Below are 22,890 nucleotides of genomic sequence, written 5' to 3'. Positions count from 1 at the left end.
CCACAAGATCTCTATCACAACCTCTCAACTCTGCCATTATAATGCAAAAGCAGTCACAGACAATAGATAAATGATAGGTGTAGCTACTGTCATTTTCCAAGAGAAAAATAAGCCACAGACCCATGGGCTGTAGTTTGCTGACCTTTGTTCTAGAAGAGAGAGAAAGAATAAAGAGAAAAAGAGTAAGTGTTTGGAAAAGTGTTAAAGAGAAATTCAGAATAATGAAGCAAGAGAGATTGTGATTACCAAGGGAGGATACGGACAATGTGACTTTGTTTAAAAAGCCGAAGAAAATAGCACAAATCTCATAAAATCTGTTTCATCTTTTTACAGCAAAGATTTAAACATCAAACAACCAGTTTTATCCCTGGTTTATGCATAAGAGTCACCTCTTCATCAGTTCTGTAAAACTCAAACTCCACATCTAGTTGTTCTGTTTTGAAGATTTTACTTATTCATTTGAGAGAGAGAGCATGCAAGCAGGGGGAGGGGTAAAAGGTGTGGGAGAGGGAGTGTCTCAAGGAGCCTCCACACCTGGGCTCAGAGCCCAATTCCAGGCTTGATCTCATAGCCTTGAGATCATGACCTGAACCAAAATCAACAGGCCAAATTTTAACTGATAGAGCCACCCAGGCTCCCCCAAATCTAGTTTTTGGTTAAATGTTACATCAGCTTCTCACTGTTCCACAGCTATTTACAGTCTTTATTCCCTCTGGTGGAGGTGTTGAGGAGATATGTCATTTCTTTATTTACTTATGTGGCCCTATATTGAGTGTGGTAATTATTACATAGTGCATACTAAATATAGAGATCTCAACAGATGATAGGAAAGAAATTCATTTAAGTCAATACAAAACAGAGTAATAATAACCTTTTAAGAGACATGTACACAATGCATTAATGTTCACAAAGCAAAAAAATTTTAGGATCATGTCTAAATGAAAGGATCAGTAAAACTTACATAGGGGAAGCATATATAAGCTATGTATTGAAGATTTTTTAAAAACAATAAGAAACATTTTTACTTTGTTTTCCTAACAATTAAATGTTACACATTTACCTGGGGAAGAAGATTCCTCAACTTCCTCTCCCTAATCCAAAAATGCTTCTATTTCGTTGTTGACTTCTTCCCTCACTTCTCATTAGGAGGAGGGAATAGTAATTTGATATGTCCTCATGTGTTAGTGGACGGAGTCACTGTGGAGGGCAAAATTAAGCACTCATATTTTCTTATCTAGTTGGTAGAACCACAATCTTTTTAGCCAAACCTCCATGCCTATTGGACATTACTTTTGACCACTGTATTTGTGACCATTCAGGAAGTAGTACTATTTCCAGATATTAAGATGGACGTGGGACAAAGCAAACGAGTCTATTTACTGCTTATATTAAATTTGGTAGTTCTAGCCCAGCTTTTTCTGGTGCCTGCATGTGGTGGCTTGAGTTTTAGTCTATGAGTCTATGAATAATAATAAAAAGTATCTTGTTTCCCATGTAGTTATTGTTTTTTTAGGTGGAAATCTTCAATTTGCCATAATACAGTCCTATGAGGAAATAATATCAATTGGTTGGAATTAGTTTGGAGATAAAACCTGTTTTCTACATTTGCTCTGTGGCCATTCTTCCTAGAAGCACATATATGCTCGTTACCTTTTTTTGGGACAATTGGATATATATTTATATCATTCAACTATAGGTTTTCCACTAGGGCTACTCTGAAGTTGTTAGGGGTCACCATGGAGCATTATTATACAAATGTGTGGGAAGACTCAGTAGGAAAATTCAATCAGAAAATTGTCAGGGGTCAGCCCAGGTGGCTCAGAGGTTTAGTGCCGCCTTCAGCCCAGGGCTTGATCCTGAAGACCTGGGATCGAGTCCCACATCAGGCTCCCTGCATGGAGCCTGCTTCTCTCTTTCTCTCTCTCTCTCTCTCTCTCTGTGTCTCTCATGAATAAATAAATCTTAAAAAAAAAAAAAAAAAAGGAAAAGAAAATGGTCAGTGATCATAGAAGCAAAATTCAAAGTTAAACACTCTCAACTCACTAAAAGCCCCTTGAGAAATCACTGGTTGTATGTATATCTTTGGAATGTATTGGCAATCACCCATTCCCCAACAGCAGATAAAGTTGTATAAAACCAGAATCTTCTTAAAAAATCAGTTGAAGAGATTTAGATTTTCTTGACTACCTGGTGACTGGAAAAGTAAGTATATCAGCAAAGATGTAGAGTATTGAGAGATAAATCACTTACTTCTAGATGAGACAACTATGATTTTTGAAGGAAATGGGGGGGGGGGTAATGGCTCGTTAGGACCTAAAATTAAAATATACCTTAACTTTTAGCAGTCTTAATATTTAGCTACTAGATGTTTTAAGATATTATATCAATGGTGTCATACATATTTTCATGAGTTGCTCAAACTGTTGTCCATGAATTCTTTGTATCAGGATCATCACCTGGGAAGTTTGTCAAAAATGCAGATACCTACTTACCATCCTAAACTTCCTGAATAAAAATCTCAAAGTGGAGGTGCAATGCATGAGAATCTTACATTTTTAACCCAGCATAATATTTTACAAACTTAGTATTTTACAAACTAAACAACTGTTTAGGCCTGAGCTTAAACTTCAATCAGTCTTGTTGCTCCACAAATTCTTAACAAAACATTAGGCTATAGGTCAATGTATTAGACTTAAGCTAAGGCTCTTAATGATTAGAATCTGAAACTGATTAGAATCTTAAAAATTAGTACAAGTTTCCTCTTCCTCTTCCTCTGTCTTTTTAAACGTAGTTTCCTTGGGGTCATGTTTTAAAGTTCTTCAAAAGCAACAAGAGTAAAGAGAAGTAAAGTAAACATCTAGTATGAATTTAGAAGGTTAAGAAAAATAAAGCTTTTTTTCTCTTTTTGTGCTCTAAGTCATGTATTATTAAAAAAAATCTAAGTTGTTTTGTTGTGATATAACATAGGTCTCTTATATAGCATGCTTGTTTTAATGTTAGATAATAGCCAGACTGAAGCCTCAAGCAAGCAGGGTTTGCAGGAATGTACAGCACAATCTGTAGAAAGATGACAATTTAAAAAATTTAAATGTCTAACACAAGGCATCCATCAATAACACCATAGCTAAGTCATTGCTCAGTGCAATGTCCATATAAATATGTTGAAGTGAATACCTTTCTACAGGCCTTAAACTCTCATTTGACTCTGCCTTGGCAGAATAAAATAGGATTTTTACAATATCTGATATAAATGCATTTAGATTCTGATGACATATTTTTGAAAATGACTGTCAAAAAATCAAATCAGGGTGCAGAAAGTGACTTTATGTTGGTTATCTATAAAGGCAAATTAAAGTGGGGAGAAGTGGCAATTTTGTGAATAATTCAGGGAAGTGAAGGAAAAATGTAGTTTGAGTTCTGAATTATTTATTCAGGCTTTCTAGGTTGATCCAATCCATCATGGTCATTATTCAATTTTACTTTTCCTGTGCCGCTGTAAGCTGTGGTGTGTTCCTTCCAGTATGATTCTAGTATATTCACAACCAGTGGTCTGAATGGGTTTTCCCAATCTTCTCATTTGTATGCAATGATAATTATGGTAGTAGTAAACATTTATTGAACATTTATGTGCCAATCACAGCTCTAATTACTTTGCTGCTCATTTATCCTTTATAACAACTCTAAGAAGTAAATATTAATATTTCTACTTTGTAGATGAAGGAACAAGACCCAAACAGCTTAAATAACTTGTGCAACTAGCAAGTAGCAGATCCTAAAGCCAAAATGAATATCTAATTCTAAAGCCTTGCTTTTATCGACTCTACTACACTGAGAGCTTTAAAAAACAAGTCTGATTCAAAGACAACCTTGGTGTTGCTTTTAGCTCCCATTGCATTGCTTGGTTAATGGCAACTAGAGCATAAGAGAAAAAGATGGGGATGACTACATAGCACTGGATGGGGGATCAGGCTTCCTGAGACTGCAGAGTTATCAGCTACAGCAGCCTGCAAGTATGTGAGGGCTCAAGATTGCTTGATGGAAATGGGAGGTTGAAGGGACAAGGCAGGTTAATTTCCTCTCTTTTCTCTCCTCCGTGGAGGAAGATACAATCTTCTTTTCAGTCCTTCTCGAGAAGTTGTATGCGGCAAACATTATCTGCTGACTGTCCTGTTGGTCTGTGGGCAGCTTTCTGTGAAGTGGCCTCTGGTATGGAGCAGCACACATCCTATCACTTTGCTCCTTCCTTGCCTCACCTCTTTTTAATCTCATCTTCCCTGTCCTGGGCTTATACCTCCCCAGTAAAATGTCAGCACCCAATGGGGTGTCTCCGTGCCTTCTTGGCAGTCCTGGGCTGAAACAATAGTCAACACGTGTAGAGTTCCTCTAAGCGCCAGACCCCATTCTCAGTGCTGTAGGGACAATAATTCATTTAATCCTGGCAACAACCTACTGAGGTATTATCATCAACCCATTTCCATTTTACAGTTAAGGAAATGAGGATACAGAATGGTGAAGTTTTTCTAGAGAGCATAAAAAACAATGTCGTCTACATGTTTGTTACACATGAATACATAAATGAATAAAAGGAAACTTGTTCAAGAGAATGACATAATCAGGAAAATTCCACTTCTAAAATTCACTGGTTGCTGCTGCTTCTATTATTGCACTATTTGGTGGAGGAAAAAAGTTTTCAGCCCTGGATCTAGCAAAATGCATTGTATAGACTAAACACTCAGAATTTACTTGTTAAAATAATGCATATTTCCTAAGTCTGGGTGTTTTTTTTTTTTTTAACATATATAAAATAGTTCTTTAAACATGCAAAGACCTAGAAGAGATTGAATAACATTGCTGTTGCATGGTTCAGATTATGAGAAAAGGAGCTCAGATTATGAGGAAAAGTAATGGTGGGGAAATTAACATGGGAGACGCCTTGCCACACCTTTGCTTTATGTAAAATAGAGCTGAATTGTTGTAATTCAAAATTCCTTAGGGTTGCAAGACCAACAATAAACAAAGAATAACAGCTACTGCCATGAAAATCAATGTGTTGTCTAGAAAAATAAACAGTCAAGAAGTGAACATCTTTTTCTGTGCCCTGTGAATTTTCCTTGGCATGAGTTGATCCTTTGTCAACAATCTTTGTTTCCTATTTGATATGAATGTGCAGTGCAGTGGCCCTTATTCAAGTATTGATGAAAGCATCAAGAGACATCAGGAAGCTTAAAGATTTGATGAAGACTGGAAACAAGTGACCGGGAAATGAAAGTGACACAACATTGTCAACCATTAACCCAAAGACCTGAGTCTTCTAAAATGGTTGGTGTCTCAGATTTTCTCACATATTTCTGCATTTTCTTTCTTTCTTTTTTCAGTTACTGCATATTTTTTAAAGGAGCAGATTGGTTTATAATGAATTGATTTTGTGTGAAAAATGGAATACCAGAGTTTAGACTGAAATTTAAATTAAGCTCAGTTTATTTTACCATATTGTAATTTCCTGAAAATTCTTTACAGTCTAAGAGCCAAGTTTTTAAAGCATGCTATTTTCCATTGTACTGTAATCAAGCATCCAACTCACAAACCACTTCTACACTTAGGTCTAAGGGAAGCTTTGGGTGTTTTCATTTCATTTTTGGGGAGCTCTCGCATATACTGTTATTTGCCAGGTGGATCTTACAGAGCTAGAAAATGTTGATGGGGGTGATCTGTAAATCTTTGGATAAATAGGACAAACTCCCTCATCCTTTTGTGCAACTGAGAAATTCCTACTGTTTAGGGTTGAGAGCAGTTGTATCTTCCTCAACTGGCTCCTGTAGTCTGGTCAGAGGGACCAATATGAATGAAGCTTATCTGGGTGAATGTAATGTCTCACAGCTCTGGTAACTGATATGGGACTTGGCACACACCCAAAGCCAAAAGCAGTCATCATCCTCTTTAGTATTTTTCTGCTCAAGCTAACAGGAAAAGATTATTTTTATAACCATTTGCCTATTCTTGGCTTGAGTAATTTGTTATTTAAAAAAAGTTCAGGGGATGCCTGGATGGTTCAGTGGTTGACCTTTGGCTCAGGTCATGATCCTGGGTCTGACAATACAGTCCCACATAGGGCTCCCTGCAGGGAGCCTGCTTTTCCCTCTGCTTATATCCCTGCCTCTCTGTGTCTCTCATGAATAAAAAAAAAAATCTTAAAAAAAAAAAAAAAAAGTTCAGATCTCCCATTTGTCTGGGCAATTTATTCTTTTTGTGTTTGTCACCTTTCTGTGTGATTGACTATTTTATTCAAATTTCAAATTAATTAGCATTAATGAATTCTAAGTATTTCATCATTTTGTAATTCTGTAGTATCTGTACTTATATCCCCTTATATGATTCTAATATCCCTTAGTTGCACCCCCTTTCTTTTGTCCCTTGATCAATTTTGGCAGAGATTTGTTAATTTTATTAGCCTGTGTAAAGAACCAAATTTTGGTTTTGTTGAGAATATTGTATCATTAATTTGTATACCATTAATTTCCACTTTTATCTTCACATATTTTTTTAAATTTCTACTTTCTTTGGGATCCACTAGTTTGTTTTGTAATGTTTGAAATGGAAGCTTAATATGTTTATATTTAGGCTTTTTTGTTTTCTGTAGTACTTGAAGCTACAGATTTCTCTCAGAACAACATTAGCTGCATGACATAGTTTTTATATGCCATTATCATTCAGTACATTTTTTTCTAATTTCAATTATGATTTCTTATTTGACTCAAATTATTTAGAAGTATGCTTAATTTCTAAACATATGTGGTCGAGGTTTTCTTTTTTTTTTACTAATTATGATACAAAATGTAATTTATAATTGATTTTTAAAAAGTTTATTGGTGTTTGCTTTATATTGCTATATGAGACTGGGGTGTCTTGTATGTGTCAGTATGCATGTTTGTGTGTTAATGACTTAATTGTGCTCTAAAAGAATTTTCATACTGTGTTAGTTCGATGTCCTATATGTTTATATATATAAAACGAATGTTTTGAGTTGTTAAAATCTTCTACATCTAGTTTTCTTTCTTTTCTTCTGATTGATTGATTCATTCTTTTATTCATTCACTCATCTATCTATCCACCTATCCATCCTTTTGGCTTGCTTGTGCTATTAGTTATTAATAGAAATATCAAGAATCTCCCATTGCAATGGTGGATTGCAAGAGTACAAAGAGATCTTGCCTATACTCTACCCACTTTTCCTCTAATGGTTATATTTTATGTAACTATGATATACAATCAAAACCAAGGAAATTGACTTTGGTGCAAAGTGTACACATAGATTTATGTCCTTTAATCATGTGTAGACCTTGTAACATTGATTCCATTGCAATCAAAAATACAAAAAAATCTATCACAACTAAGATCTCCTTTCACTCCCTTGTTAGTCACATCTATCCCTAACCTTTGCCAACCCCTAAGCCATTTTCCATGTATATAATTTTGCCATTTTGAGAATGTTATATAACTTGAATATTCAAGTATGCAATTTTAAGATTAGCTTTTAAAACTCAAAGTAATGCTCTTGAGATCCATCCAAATAGAGTGCATTAATTGTTGCTTTTTATTGCTAAGTAGCATTTTATGGTATGGATATACCACATTTCGTTTAAACAAATACCTATTCAGAAGCATATTTCCAATTTTTGGCTATTACAAATAGAGCTGTTATAGTTATTAGTGTAGAAGTTTTTGTGTGGGCATGTATTCTTTTATTCTTTTTTCTTTTTTTCTTTTAAAAGATTTTATTTATTTATGAGAGACTCGGAGAGAGAGAGGCAGAGACATAGACAGAGGGAAAAGCAGGCTCCATGCAGGGAGCCCGATACGGAACTCGATCTTGGGAGACTCCAGAATCACGCCCTGAGCCAAAGGCAGATGATCAACTGCTGAGCCACCCAGGCTTCCCATGTATTTTCTTCTTGATAAACACTCAGCAGGTCAATTACTAGGTCATATGGCAAGCAAATGTTTAGTTTTTTAAGAAATGGTCAAACTATTTTCAAGAGTGGCTGACCACTTTACATTTCATTCTGTAAGCACTGGATGACAGATTTGCTTTCTCAGCATCCTCATCAGCATTTGAAATTGTCAATATTTTTTTAAGCTGTTCTAATAGAATTCTAACAGAATAGACCAAGATATCTCATCATGGTCTTCAAGTGCATTTCCCTGATGCACAGTGATATTGAACATCTTTTTCATGTGCTTATGTGCCATTCTATGAAATGTCTCTTCATGTTTAAGTATTTGTATTTTAATTAGATTGTTGGGTTTTGAGAATTCTTTGTATATTCTAGGTGAGTCAAGTAAGATATGTGGATCACAAATATTTTCTCCCAGTCTAACTTATCTTCTCTTACCTTAATAGGATCTTTCAGAGAAACTTTTTATTATAAAATCCTTTTTTTTTCATTTATGGAACATGCTATTGTTCTTATGTCTAAGAACTCTTCATCATTTTCTAAGTCCCAGAGATTTTTTTCATTGTTTTCCTCTAAAATTGTTGTAACTGTAAGTTGTGCATTTATATCTATAATCTAATTAACTTTCACAAAAGATGTGAGGTATAGGTCAAAATTCATTTTTGCCTATAAATATCCAATTCCCCAGGACTAATTGTTGAAAAGATTGTCCTTCCTCTATTGAATTGCTTTTGCATCTTTGTGAATAATTAGTTGGCTGTACTTATGTTGGTCAGTTTCTGGGTTTTTGTTTGATAATACTCTCAATTTTTAAATTTATTTTGAAGTTTTATTGTTTATTTATTCCAAATGTTACATACACATTTGGAATTTTATGTCTTCTTCTGTATTGAATTTTTTTAAAAAATCATATGTACTCTCTTCCTTTCTGATGTTTTTGCCTTGAAATCCATTTCCTTTTATGTCATTATAGATAATTTCAACTTTCCAAAATTTATATTTCTTCAATAAATCTTCTATTCTTTTATGTAATTTCAAACTTCCTCTTTTATAATATTTTAGATTTCCTTCTAACAAAGACATATGGCTAGAATTTTTATTAATTCACTTTGACAATTTGTGTCTTTTAACTAAAGCATTTACATCCATTTAAAACAACTAGTATTTGGGGATTTTTTTCCATCTTATTTTGTGTTTTCTATTGTTGCACTTTTTCTGTATTCTATTCTTTCCATATTTTATATTTTCTTTTCTCACTCAATATTTCCATGTAGTCATTTGGAAGTTAACCCTAATTTATAAGGTTATAGTATTAACTATACTTAAGTATAACTATACTTAATTATGAAAGCTAATCAGTACCTTTACCCCCCAAACACAAAGCTTTTAGAACACTTTAACCACAATTATTCTCCCTCTCAATTTATATACTACTGTTGTCTATTCTTTTTATCTAATTTTGCTGTATACAGTCAATATTTGTTTATATTTACCTGAATATTTATAACATTTATAAACATTGTTTATATTTACCTGAATATTCATAACATTTATTACTCATGATTATTTCTCATATTTTATATCTTTCATCTAGAAATCATTTTCCTTCTGCCCATATTACATTTTTCTTTTTTTTCATATTGCATTTTTCTGAATACAAGTCTGCAGGTGGAAAATTAGGTCTTTTTATTAGTTTCAAAAGATATTAACTTCACTTATGTTTTGAAAGTTATTTTTTTGATCAGAAGTCCTACCCAAAGGGGAACCCTGGGTGGCTCAGTGGTTTAGTGCCTACCTTTGGCCCAGGTCATGATCCTGGAGTCCCAGGATCAGGTCCCACATCGGGCTCCCTACATTGGGCCTGCTTCTCCCTCTGCCTGTGTCTCTGCTTCTCTCTTTCTTTGTGTCTTTCATGAATGAATGAATGAATGAGTGAATGAATAAAATCTTAAAAAAAAAATCCTATCCAAAGCAATTAGCCAAGAAAAAGAAATGAAATGCGTCCAAATTAAAAAGGAAGATGTAAAACTGTCACTATTTGCACATGACATGATATTATATATAGAAAACCCTAAGGACTCCACTAAAAACTATTAGAACTAATAAGCAAATTCAGTAAAGTTGCAGGATACAAAATTGATGCACGAAAATCAGTGGTGTTTCTATATAGTAATAATGAGCTATCAGAGAAATTAACAAACCAATCCCATTTATAATCACATCAAAAGAATAAAATACTGGGACACCTGGGTGGCTCAGTGGTTGAGTGTCTACCTTTGGCTCAGGTTGTGATCCTGGAGTCCTGGGATCAAGTACTGCATTGACCCACCAACCCCAGCAGGGAGCCTGCTTCTCCCTCTGCCTATGTCTCTGCGCCTCTCTCTTTGTGTCTCTCATGAATAAATAAACAAATAAATCCTTAAAAAAAAAAAAAAAAAGAAAGAAAGAAAGAATAAAATACCGAGGAGTAAATTTAATCAAGGTGGCAAGAGATCAGTATACTGAAAACTCTAAGACATTCACGAGAGAAATTGAAGAAGACACAAATAAACAGAAAGATACTCTGTGCTCAAGCACTGGAAGAATTAATATTGTTAAAATGTCCATACTATCCAGAGTAACCTACAGGTACCATGCAATTCTTATCAAAACTCCAATGGCACGTTTCACAGAAATAGAACAAATAATCCTAAGACTTGTATGGAACCATAAATGACCCTGAATAGCCAAAGCAATCTTGAGAAGGAAGAATAAAACTCTGGAGGCATCATGCATCTTTCCTGATTTCAAGCTATACTAACAGGCTACAGTAATAACAAAAAAAGCATGATATTGGCATAAAAACAGACATAAAGATCAATAAACAGAAGAGAGCCCAGAAATAGACTCACATATACATGGAAAAAGTAATTTGTGAAAAAGCAGTCAAGAATATACAATGAGGAAAGGAGAGTCTCTTCAATAAATGGTGTTGGAAAAATTGAACAGCCACATGGAAAAGAATGAAACTGGGCCAATATCTTACATCCTACACAAAAATTAACTCAACATGGATTAAAGATATAAATGTAAAATTGAAAATAAAACTCCTAGAAGAAAATGTAGGTGGTAATCTCTTGACATTGGTCTTGGAGAGGATTTTTTTTTTTTTTAATTTGACATCAAAAGCAAAGGAAACAAAAGCAAAAATAAACAACTGGGATTATTATTAAAACAAATGAAAAGCTTCTGCAAAGCATATGAAATCATTTACAGAATAAAAAGGCAACCTAGTAAATGGGAGGACAAATTTACACATCATATATCTGCTAAGAAATTAAATATATAAAGAACTCCTAAAGCTCAATAGCAAAATATAAACTATTTAACCTAACAAATGGGCAGAGATCTGAATAGACATTGTTTTTCAAAATGAACAACAGGTATATGAAATGGTACTCAACATTATTAATCATCAGGAAATGCAAATCAAAACCGCAATGAGATATCACCTCATACTGTTATAGGGGTTATTATCAAAAGAGAAAGAAGGAACAAGTGTTGGTGAGGATGTGGAGAAAAGGGAACCTTTGGGCACTTTTCATAGAAATGTAAATTGGCATGCCACTGTGGAAAACACTATGGAGTTTCCTCAAAAAATTAAAATTAGTGTTCCAATTTAAGACAGTGATGTAAGGGAATCCTGAAATCCCCTCTTTTGTGCATATACCAAATCCATAGCTAAACAGGGAACAATTCCTCTGAAAAAGACCTACAAATAGGCTAAGTGACACCTACACACTGGTTGAACACACATCACAGTGATAAGAAAGGCTGGGACACAATCTTGCCATAATCCTCACTTCTGCATGACATGGTGCCTCATGGTCAAGAGGGAACTAGAATGCCAGAGCTTCTCCCTAAGGGGTGAAGAGTTTGCTCCCTCATGAGGCACTCCCAATTTTTTAAGTCCTGCACATAAGGACAAAACCCTAAAACTTCTAGCTTTGACAACAAATGGGGCCCACATTCATGAGACCCACAAGACTAAAACAATCAGAGAAATGGCAATTAAAAGGCTTGTGTGCTTGGACTCTCCCAGCCTGGGGCCCAGCCCAGAAGTCACCATCTAGAGGTACCGAGGCTTTGTGTGAAAGAGCCTGACTTGTGTGTCTTGCGGCTTTGGGCAGAGGGGCAGGCTTTAGTTTTGGCAAACATCCAGGCATGTTCTCAATGAATGTAGGCTGGTGCATGCCATCTCTGTGTTTTCCTTCTGCCTTGATACAGCTCACTGCTATCTCCCAGATAGGAGCTTATACAGTTGTCTGGAGCTCTGATTTGTCAACCAGGGCCTAGTAGACACTCTAGGTCACCAGGTACTGGTGCACAGCAGAGCTTACACTTATGGAATCCTAAGCCTGTATATATTTGCAGACATTAAAGGCTGCTGCCCAAAGGTCTAATTCTAATCACTCCGATCTAGGTGCTGAGATCCTCCCTTTTGGGACACCGACAGGTTTTGATGTATGCTCAATTATTAGGAGTCACTAAAAATAAAATAGTCTCCTTGGACAATCACAAAGGTTTGAGCAAAAACTAAAATTTAGGGCAAGTTTGAACAATAAGATTCATCTCCTACGTAAGGCTACTCCTTCAAGATTAATAGAAGTATCTATTTTATCCAATGCATAGAAACCAACAGAGAGTTAAAAAGAAATAAACCAGGAAATACATTCTGAACAGAAGAATAAGATAAAACCTCAGGAAAAGACCTTAATGAAATAGAAATAAGTACTTTACCTGATGTCAAGGGTCAGCCCTGCTGCTCACCAAACTTAAAATAAGAAAGGATGAACATAGTAGGAACTTCAGCAAAAAGAGAAAATGTAAGAAAGTACCAAATAGAAGTCACAGAGATATAGAATACAATAACTGAATTGAAAAATACATTAAGGGGACAGCAGACTAAATAAAGCAGAAAAAAGGATCAGTGAATGCAAAGACAGGGCAGTGGAACTTATCCAATCAAAGTAGGGGGGAAAAAGTGAAAAGGAAACTGAAGATAGATTGAGAGACTTATGGGACAATATCAAGTGGACTAATGTTCACATTATAGCAACCCAGAAGGAAAAGAGGGAAGAAAAGGGGCAGAAAACTTATTTAAAGAAATAATGACTGATAACTAGAGAAGAAAAAAGACAACCAGATCCAGGAATCCCAGAATGTTTCAAATAAGATGAATCCAAAGATAGCAGAGCAACATATAATTCAAATGTCAAAAGTTAGAGGAGAGAGTCTTAAAAGCAGTAAGAGGAGAACAACTTGTTACACGCAGGGAAGCCCCCATAAGGCTATCTGAGGAGTTTTCAGCAGAAACTTTGTAGGTCACAAAGGAACGACATGATTATTCAAAATGCAGAAAGAAAAAAAAATCCAACAAATAATACTCTTTCCAGCAATGTTATCGTCTAGAATTGAAGGAGAGGGTTTTTCAGAAAAGTAAAACTTAAAAAAGCTCAGCAACACTACTGACTTTACAAAAAATACTAAGAGACTTCTTTAAGCTGAAAAAGTGCCAGTTACTAACAAGAAAACATGAAAGTATAAATCTCAGTGGTAAAAGTAAGCATAGAGTAAAGATAGTGGACAAATCATTTATAAAGCTACCATCAAGGTTAAAAGACAAAAGTAGTAAAAATAACTGTAACTACAAAATTAGTTAAGGGATACACAAGATAAAAAGATGTAAAATTTGACATCAATAAGAAACTGAGGGGGGGAGGGAAGAATAGAAATGTGAAATGTAGAGCTTTAGAATGTGTTTACCTTTTTTTGGAATCAACTTAAAATAGACATAGGTTGTTAAATGTAAGCTTCATAACCCCAAAACATACCCTAGAGTAAATACACAAAATATAAAGAGAAAAGAATCTAAACATTAAAGATGATCAATAAGCACAAAGGAACAAAGGAATGAAGCACAGCCAGACACATTAAACAGAATGGCAATCAGTATGTATCTATTGATAATTACTTTAAATTTGAATGAACTAAATTTCTCATGAAAATACATGGAGTGGCTAAGTGGATTAAAAAAAAAGAGCTGTCTATATGGTGCCTATAAAAGACTCACATCAGGTGTAAAAACACATACAGAAAGAAAGTTAAGGATGGATAAAGATATTCCATATAAACGGGAACCAAAAAACACTGAAGTAGCTATACTTATAACAGACAAAATAGATTGAAAAGAAAGACCATAATAATAGACAAAGAAAGGCATTACAATATGATAAAGGGTTAAATCTAATGAGAAGGTATAATATTTATAAATATTTACACACTCAACATAGGATCACATAAATATGTATGGCAAATATCCACACACCAGATAAGGGTGCCACAAGAGATCAAAATTACAAGCCAAAATCCCTGATGAACCTAGATGCAAAAATCTCCAACAAAATACCAGCAAATCAATTTTAACTATACATTAAAAGGATCATACACTGTGATCAAGTGAGATTTATTCCAGGCATGTAAGTATGGTTCAACATACACAATTCAATCGCTTTGATATACCATTTTAACAAGATGAGAGATAAAGATTATATGGTTATCTCAACAGATAAAGAACAAAACATTTGAAAAAACTGAACACTGAAATATCACTCAGCCATAACCACGGCAACAACATGGATTAGCTAGAGGGGATTATGCTAAGTAAAATAAGTCAGTCAGAGAATGACAAATACCATGTGATTTAACTCATATGTGGAATTTAAGAAACAAAACACAAAAAAATAGGGGAAGGAAAGGAAAAATAAAATAAGATGAATATTGAGAGGGAGGCATACCACAAGAGACACTGAACTCTAGGAAACAGACTGAGGGTTGCTGGAGGGAGGGTGGGTGGGGGGAAGGGATAATTGGGCGATAGGCATTAAGAAGGGTACTTGATGTAATAAGCACTGAGGATTATATACAACTGATGAACCACTAAATTCTAACTCTGAAACTAATAAAAAAGAGTAATTAAGAAAACCATTCATTCATACTTGCATCAAAAAAGAATTCCTAGAAATAAAGTTAACCAAGGAAGTGAGAAACCTATGAACTGAAAACTATAAAAAATTAATGAAAGAAATTGAAGACACAAATAAATGGAAGATATCCATCCTCACAGACAGGAAGAATTAGTATTGTTAAAATGTTTGTACTACCCAAAAGCAGTTTACAAGTCCAATGCAATCCCTATCAAAATTGCAAAGGCATTTTTTTTTTATAGAAAGAGGGCAAACAATCCTAAAGTTTGTATGAAACTATGAAAAACTCTAAACAGTCAAACCAATCTTGAAAAACAGAAGAAAAAACCTGGAGGCATCATAGTCTCTGATTTCAAACTATATCACAAAGCTAGTGATAAAAAAAAAAAAAAGTACGGTAGTGGCATAAAAACAGACACATAGGTCAATAAACAGAAAGGAGAGCCCAGAAATAAATCCACACATATACAATTATTTGTGGAAAGTAGCCAAGAATACACAATAAGGAAAGGACAGTGTCTTCAATAAACGGAAAATTGGACAGTCACATGCAAAAGGATGAAACTGGAACACTAGCTTATATCCTTCCCAAAAATTAACTCCAAATGGATTAAAAATGTGAATGCAAAATGTGAAACATAAAATTCCTAAAAGAAAACATAGATAGCAAGCTCTGTGACTTTGGTGCTAGTGATGATTTTTTGGCTCTGACTCCAAAGGAAAGGAAACAAAAGCAAAAATAAACATGTAGGACTACATCAAACTAAAAAGCTTCTGCACAGCACATAAAATCACCCATGAAACAAAAAAGCAACCTACTGAATGAAAGAAAATATTTGCAATCTTATACAGATGGTTCTCAACTTATGATGGTTGCAGATATCCAAAGAAAACAAAAACTCTAACTTGAAAAGATATCTGCACTTTCAGGTTCATAGTAGCATTATTTACAATAGCTAAGATATGGAAACAAGTGTTTGCTGATGGATAATGGATAAAGAAAATGCGGCATATGTACAATGGAATATTATACAGCCATAGAAAGAATGGAATCTTGCCTTTTGCAATAACATGAGTAGACATTGACAGCATTATATTAAGTGAGAAAAGACAGAGAAAGGTAAATACCATTTGACTTTATCAGTGAATCAAAACAAAACCAAAAGAAAAAGCCAGAATAAATAAACAAACAAAAAATTCACCCAAACCCGTGGTTGAACAGATCGGTGTTTACTAGAAGCAGGGGTTGGGGATAAGCGAAATTAGCAAAAACATTTAAAAAGTACTAACTTCCAGCTATAATCTAAGTAAGTCATGGAGATATACTGCATAGCATGGGACTGTAGTTAATAATATTGAATTGCATATTTAAAAGTTAAGAGAATAGACCTTAAAGATTTCACCACACACACAATAACAAATTTGTAACTATGTATGGTGAGAGATGTCAAGTAGACTGTGGTTACCACTTTGAAGTATACACTAATATTGAATCATTAGATTGTACACCTAAAACCAAGATGTTATATGTTAAATATATCTAAATTTAAAAAAAAAAAACTTTTTGATGGAACATACCATTCTAAATTAGATTAATTACTTTCTAAGCACACAGAATATATTTCACTCCTGGCTCCTTCTGTTGCTTTTAAGATGCCAGTTGCCAGTTCAAGCACCATTCATTTGAAAGTAATAGCCCTTGTGCGTATCTTAGTTCTTTCTCTTTGTGTCTGTTTCCTGCATATTCAATATGATGTGCACAGAAGTGGATCTTGTTATTATTTCTTTCATTTTTGTCATTGTGGAATCAATAAACGGTCTTCCATTTATGGAAGATTATGAAAAATTCTTTGCTATTATGAAAATTTCTTTGCTGTCACCTCTTCAAATATTATCTTTTCATCATTCTCACGTCTACTTTTGGAATTCTGTTTAAGTGTAGTTTATATATTTGATTCCATTTTTGATTCTATTTTTAATTATTACTTTTTTCTATCACTACACGATCTATGTGGTTCTCTTTTTCATCTAAAACTGCTTAGTCTTTTTAAGGCCTCTTGTTTTCACAGTTTTAATTTCTTAGTTCATTCAGCAGATTCATCATTTTTTAATAATATATATTATATAATTATTTTTAAAAGATTTTATGTATTTATTTGACAGAGAGAGAGAGAGACAGCACAAGCAGGGGGAGTGACAGGCAGAGGGAGAGGAGAAGCAGACTCCCCATGGAGCAGGGAGCCTGATGCAGGGCTCAATATCTGGACCCTGGGATAATGACCTGAGACAAAGGCAGATGCTTAACAAACTGAGCCACCCAAGGGCCCCTATATCTTATAACTCCAACGCAGATTTTATTTACTGACTTTTGCTCTGGTGCCACATTTTGTGTTTTGTGATTTTTATATCTTTGTGAGAATTTTTGAGGCTTTATTTAAAAGTGAATTCTCCCAGAAAGAATTTAGTCCAGGTACATGGGTGGCACCAATAACTGGAAAAACTAAGTTTTAGTCTTGAGGTTTTTAGCATCAAGTAAGAGCTACAAATTTGGCTTCAAACTCACATGGGCCTAACTTGAGGATATAAACTTTCAGAGTAAATTTTTTTCTCCTATACTTGGCACTACATTTTAAGATGGGCAGTTTTCTTTGCAGTCCCATGCAGAGCTAGATTTCCTTCTCATTTACCCTAAAATGAGAGTTCCAGCTTAATAGATTAGGTTCCTATTAGATTCTTTTTTTTTTCCTCTGGCTACTTGGCTGTGTGGCTTACTCTGTCTTGTGTCCTGAGAGGCTGTGACAATTGAAGCTCAGGTTTACCTAGTTCAACAAATGATCTCAAGTTTAAAGCTAATTTCAATCTTATTTATTTTTTGGTTTTTCATGTGTTTCTTACTTTGTTTTGGCTTATCGAAACTTTTAAGCAGATATTTCTGCTTAAAATATTTCATTCTCATATTACACAAAAACTGGAAACAATCCAAATATCTATCAACGGAGGAAGGAATAAATTATATTGCATTCATATATTATGCTGCAGCAATAAAAAAAATATACCTACGCACACCAATTACATAATATAGATGAATCTCCCATTTTGTTGAAGGAAAAAAAAACAGACACAAAATAATGTATGTTGCATAATTCCACTCGTAGGACATCCAAGAACAGGCAAAAGCAAACAGTGTTAATAGAAGCCACATTACTGGTTATTATGATTTGGTGGTTGGTTGTTCATTACTGATTAGGGAAGGCCATGAAGGAAATTTCTGGGGCTCTGGAGATGTTTCAGATCTTGATCTGGTGGTGGTTACAGAGCCATAAAAACTCAGCTAGCTGTACACTAGGGTTAGTTCACTTTACATGCTTTCATGTATATATGTTATACCTCAATAAGCAAAAGAAAAATTACCTCCAATTTTAGTTGGTTTGGCCAAGTACTTCATCTGCCTTACTACTGCAAATAAAAAGCCAAGTGCTTTACAAATATAAGGGATTTATATTCATTACCTACATTGCCAGCATAAAGTAGAAGATTGGACAGTTATTTAGAGAAAGCAATGAGAATATAAAATTACCACTTCTCCCTTTTTGGCAATAGAATTTTAATTTTTTTATCGTAACAACTCCACATTTCATTTTGCTTTTATAGTCAGTATCTGAATGAGTAAAAACATCTCATTGAGAAAATGTATTAAAACAAAGTATTAAGTAATATAATTGCAGATATAATTCCTAAAGGTATAGTAAAACTATCATTTTCTTAACAAAAGTCTTGAAAATGAATGTACTTTTAATTCTTTAATGAATGCTACCATGAAGACTACAGGCAATTAGATCTGAAGGGATGTGATTAATTTTTCTAATGCTTCATTTCTAGATACCTGTATGCTTTCTACCACTGCACACTCAGGGCACTTTTTTCATGTCTAAGTGCTATTCATCTATAAACTACATTTGTGCATAGCAGTTTATTAAGAGAGAAGATTTATTTTATTAGCAAAAGGAGTAGTTAAATCTGTATATTTACTTATTTAATAGCCATTGTTTACACATTTGCTAACAGGATCATTAATTGTTTTTGCAAATGAAGAACATGAAGTGGGTAACAAATTGTAGATGACGCAAGATGCTTATCCTCAGCATAGTGAAGCTCGCAACTAACATTTTACGGGTGGAATGAGCCATATATATTATATATCTTTGTCTCCCTTGGTAGGTTTCCCTAACTGCCTAACATATAATAGGATCTCAGTAATGTTTGCCAAGTAAATAAACAATAATGATAGCCTACCCTTTTAAAACATATATATTTTAAAAATTATGTCCCCAAACTTTAATAGTCTCGAGGAAGTTTCACAGTAATATAATGGGAAAAGAACAATATCATAACCATGATTTTTATGGATAAATATAAGTGTGTATTGTTACAATTTTTTAAAAGTAGAATGCCTCAGGGCATATGAGAGAATACTTATGTCAAAGGAAACCAGTTGTTAACCACTTGATTCCTAAGCATTAATAATTGAAATCAATGAGTATTTACAAAGGACAATTTAGCATTCAGCTGGGTTTGGGAATTCCAAAACACATAAGACATCACTACAGTCTACTTAGGAGCTGGACCCTTTGGCAGTAAGTGGTCCCAAACAGTTTTGGTATGGTAGGATGCTGTAAGGGGATACTGAGACAAAAAAAAAAAAAAAAAAAAAATTGGGTCCCTGATTTGACAACTGAATGACTGATAGCTTCCAAGGAATTCTGCAAAGGTGTTAGGATATGGGTAGTTAGTAGCTAATATTTTTGGGTAATTTGTTTGCTTTCATTTGGTTATTTCCTCACATTACTCCAAGCAAGCAGGGCTATACATTGTGTTTCGCTACATAATTTGTTCATGTTGCTTTCATTGATCTTAAAGCCAAAGATAGATATGATACCTGCCAGTTTGAAACTGCTTTTGCTATACTATAGGGAGTGACTCTGCTTAATGAGACCACACTCAATGACCTTTTGTAAGGAGTAACTTCTATACACCTTGTTTTTTATCACCTAATAACTATGATGAGATTATTGGCCTCACATAGTGGTTGCTCTAACTGAACAAGATTATTCTATTTCAAGTGCTTTATACTTTGCCTAGAACATAAAAAATATTCAACAAACATCAGCTATCATCATTATTGTCTTCTTCGTTGTCATCTTTTATATTATTGAACTTTGGCTTTGGAGTGAGACTTGAGGTCTTGTCCTAGATCTGTCATTGGAGAGATATACAACCCTGAAAAATGACTTCCTATTTCTCATCCTCAGTTTTACTATCTTCAAATTGGGAATAAAAAGCAGCCCTTAATGCACTTAGTTGCTGTAGTAATTAATTGAGATGATACAGGTGACAACTTTAGAGCAGTGCCTACCACACAGTAAATGCCCAATCAATATAAGTGATGATGATAATGTCATCTCTCTATAACAGAGTCAATATCTCAAGAGCAGATTATTCATCTCCATTGAATGGCTCATCTCTGATTCACAGGGCCATATACTAAAGAAGAGATACAGAGTGAGATGTAATGTCTGAGAACCTTGTGTGTCACGGGGGCACTTTCAGATCAAGAAAACAAGTGGAGGAAATGAGAGGGAGAGCTTGATTTGATTAAAAGGATCTTGTAGAGGATTATTTACTACACTTTCTAGTCCAAGGAAGTCTTGCAGTGTCCTTCACAAAGGAGTTTTACCAAATCAGCCAGGCTTAGGAATGGAGGGATTTAATAACAAACAACTCCTTGATAAAACAGGCCTGTGGATCAAGATACCTATTAAGCAGTTTTAAGACCAAGGCTAATTTTGCTAGAATTACCTGGATTTTTGCCCTAGTATATGATTTAAAAATGCCTTCATACTTTTTCTTTTTTTAAGATTTTATTTATTTTAGAGAGAGAGTGTGAGTGGGGGGGAAGGGCAGAGGGAGAGGGAGAATCTCAAGCAGACTCCCCACTAAGCACAGAGAATGATACAGGGCTCCACAACCTCAGGATCAGGACCTGAGTGAAAACCAAAAGTGGGATGCCCAACCAGCTATGCCGCCCAGGTGCCCCTCAAATGCCCTCATTCTTTTCTTTTCTTTTCTTTTCTTTTTTTTAAGATTTTATTTTATTTATTCATGAGAAACAGAGAGAGAGGCAGAGACCCAGAGACACAGGCAGAGGGAGAAGCAGGCTCCATGCAGGGAGCCTGACGTGGGACTCGATCCCATGTCTCCAGAATCATGCTCTGGGCTGAAGGCAGCGCTAAACCGCTGAGCCACCTGGGCTGCCCAAATGCCCTCATTCTTAATGATGCCCCTGCAAACTGGCTAAGTTTAAGTGTACTTAGAGCTGCCAAAATGGTGCCACCAAGAACTCTGCCTAAAGATAGCTAAAAAACAGTAGGAAACAATGTCTTATATTTGTGGATTGGTTTTGTCTTCCTGCCAGTCCCCAGACTTTCATTTTCATAGTAAAGGGCAATTTCTAGAACTTGTCAGTTGCCCTTTTTGCTTACATTCTTAGGTTGGAAATATTTTCCTAACAAAAAATGCCTCTAGGTTTTTGTCTTTGTCACTCTCCTGTCTCCCATTCCTCCAAATCCTCCTTAATCTTACATTCACTCCACCTACCTTGTGAAAGCAGATGGCCTATGGACAACTTCAAGTGGTCATGCCTGTCAGATAACCCCTGCCTTCCACCAAAACATGCAAGAATAAACTCTATAGTGGAGTGAGAATTGAGAGGAGAGATTTGCTCTTGGAAGCCTGAATTCTCTTATCTCTTCAACAGCTTATTCTGATTTAGAGGATTCTCTGTCTCCTCGCTATCACTTAGATATTCTTTTGTCACAAAGGCAAATCTAAAAAAAACAAAAAACAAAAAACAAAAAAAACCAAAGGCAAATCTAGAAAAAGACACACTAACTAGGGCTTCTTACGATCCTGTGTAGCTGGTGTTACTGAAGAAATTAAATCAGTTGGAAAATGAATGAAGAGGGACAGTAATTCTGCAATTCCTGAAAGCACTGTTCATCCTAGGCATTTTGTTATGAGGGGAAAATAGGTTACACAAATTAAAGAAGTAAAACACATTTTTCCCCTTTTTACTACTTGACTGCTGAATGCTTTACAGCTTTGTAATTTGGAAAGAGTGGTTCAATTCCTTTTGTGTCTTACTTTATCATGCTATATAATTACATCTGTTAAAGCCCAACATCTATTGCTTTTCATGCATGCATACAGTACATCATCACAAGTGACATTTCTTTTAGATGTTGCTGGTTGCTTAGCACTTTCATTTGTATTTTTTTCCCTATTAGCACCAATCCCAGTAATCAGTTTTACAAGGCATCTTCTCATTGTGACTTGCCTTGCTTCCATAAAGAAATGATGATTGCTAAAGATAAATTATAAAGTTTGTATGCAGAGGTTTCAAACCAACTGTTTCTTTCCTTTTCTTCCTTTTTTTCCTTCCTCCCCCCCTTTGCCCTCTCATCTCTTTTGTCTGCCAAGTATTAGTACATTTTATACATATTAAATATGAATTAATGGCCCATATTTTGAAATTGGGAAATTTATTTAGTAGAAATGGCTCTTTGGATGGGGCTGATGGGGCAGACAGGGCCTAACACTTCATTTTGAGTAGTTTCTATCCTTCTCTACAGGCTCCTGGACACCTTGCTTGGCTGATTCATACTCCCTGCCAGAGTTTTGAAGGCATTTGAGGTCATGATCTCTATTAAATGTTGAGGTGAAAGTTGTCATTCCTTTGTTTTTGCTTCAAGTTGAGGAATCTTCATACATGCTGGCTATCTCCAAAGTGCTAAACCCATCTGACTGTCTTCATGATTTCTTTAACACCCTGTGGTTCATCCTTATGTTGAAATCAT

At 34.9% G+C, this 22,890-nt stretch overlaps 1 long non-coding RNA gene across 1 annotated transcript in view; it reads left to right on the top strand.

The window, feature by feature from the left end:
* LOC140609909 (uncharacterized) overlaps window positions 1–5,561 on the top strand; it is a 470,386-nt gene extending 464,825 nt beyond the window's left edge. Inside the window, exon 14 of the long non-coding RNA XR_012011641.1 lies at window positions 5,171–5,561. This is a non-coding gene — a long non-coding RNA (uncharacterized lncRNA). The remainder of the gene's footprint in view (window positions 1–5,170) is intronic.
* The last annotated feature ends 17,329 nt before the right edge of the window (window positions 5,562–22,890 follow it).

The sequence above is a fragment of the Canis lupus genome, chromosome 19, assembly GCF_048164855.1.
Source record: "Canis lupus baileyi chromosome 19, mCanLup2.hap1, whole genome shotgun sequence".
NCBI lineage: Eukaryota > Metazoa > Chordata > Mammalia > Carnivora > Canidae > Canis > Canis lupus.
The sequence above is the reverse complement of the archived record's forward strand: the minus strand, read 5'-3'. Positions and strand labels throughout refer to the sequence as shown.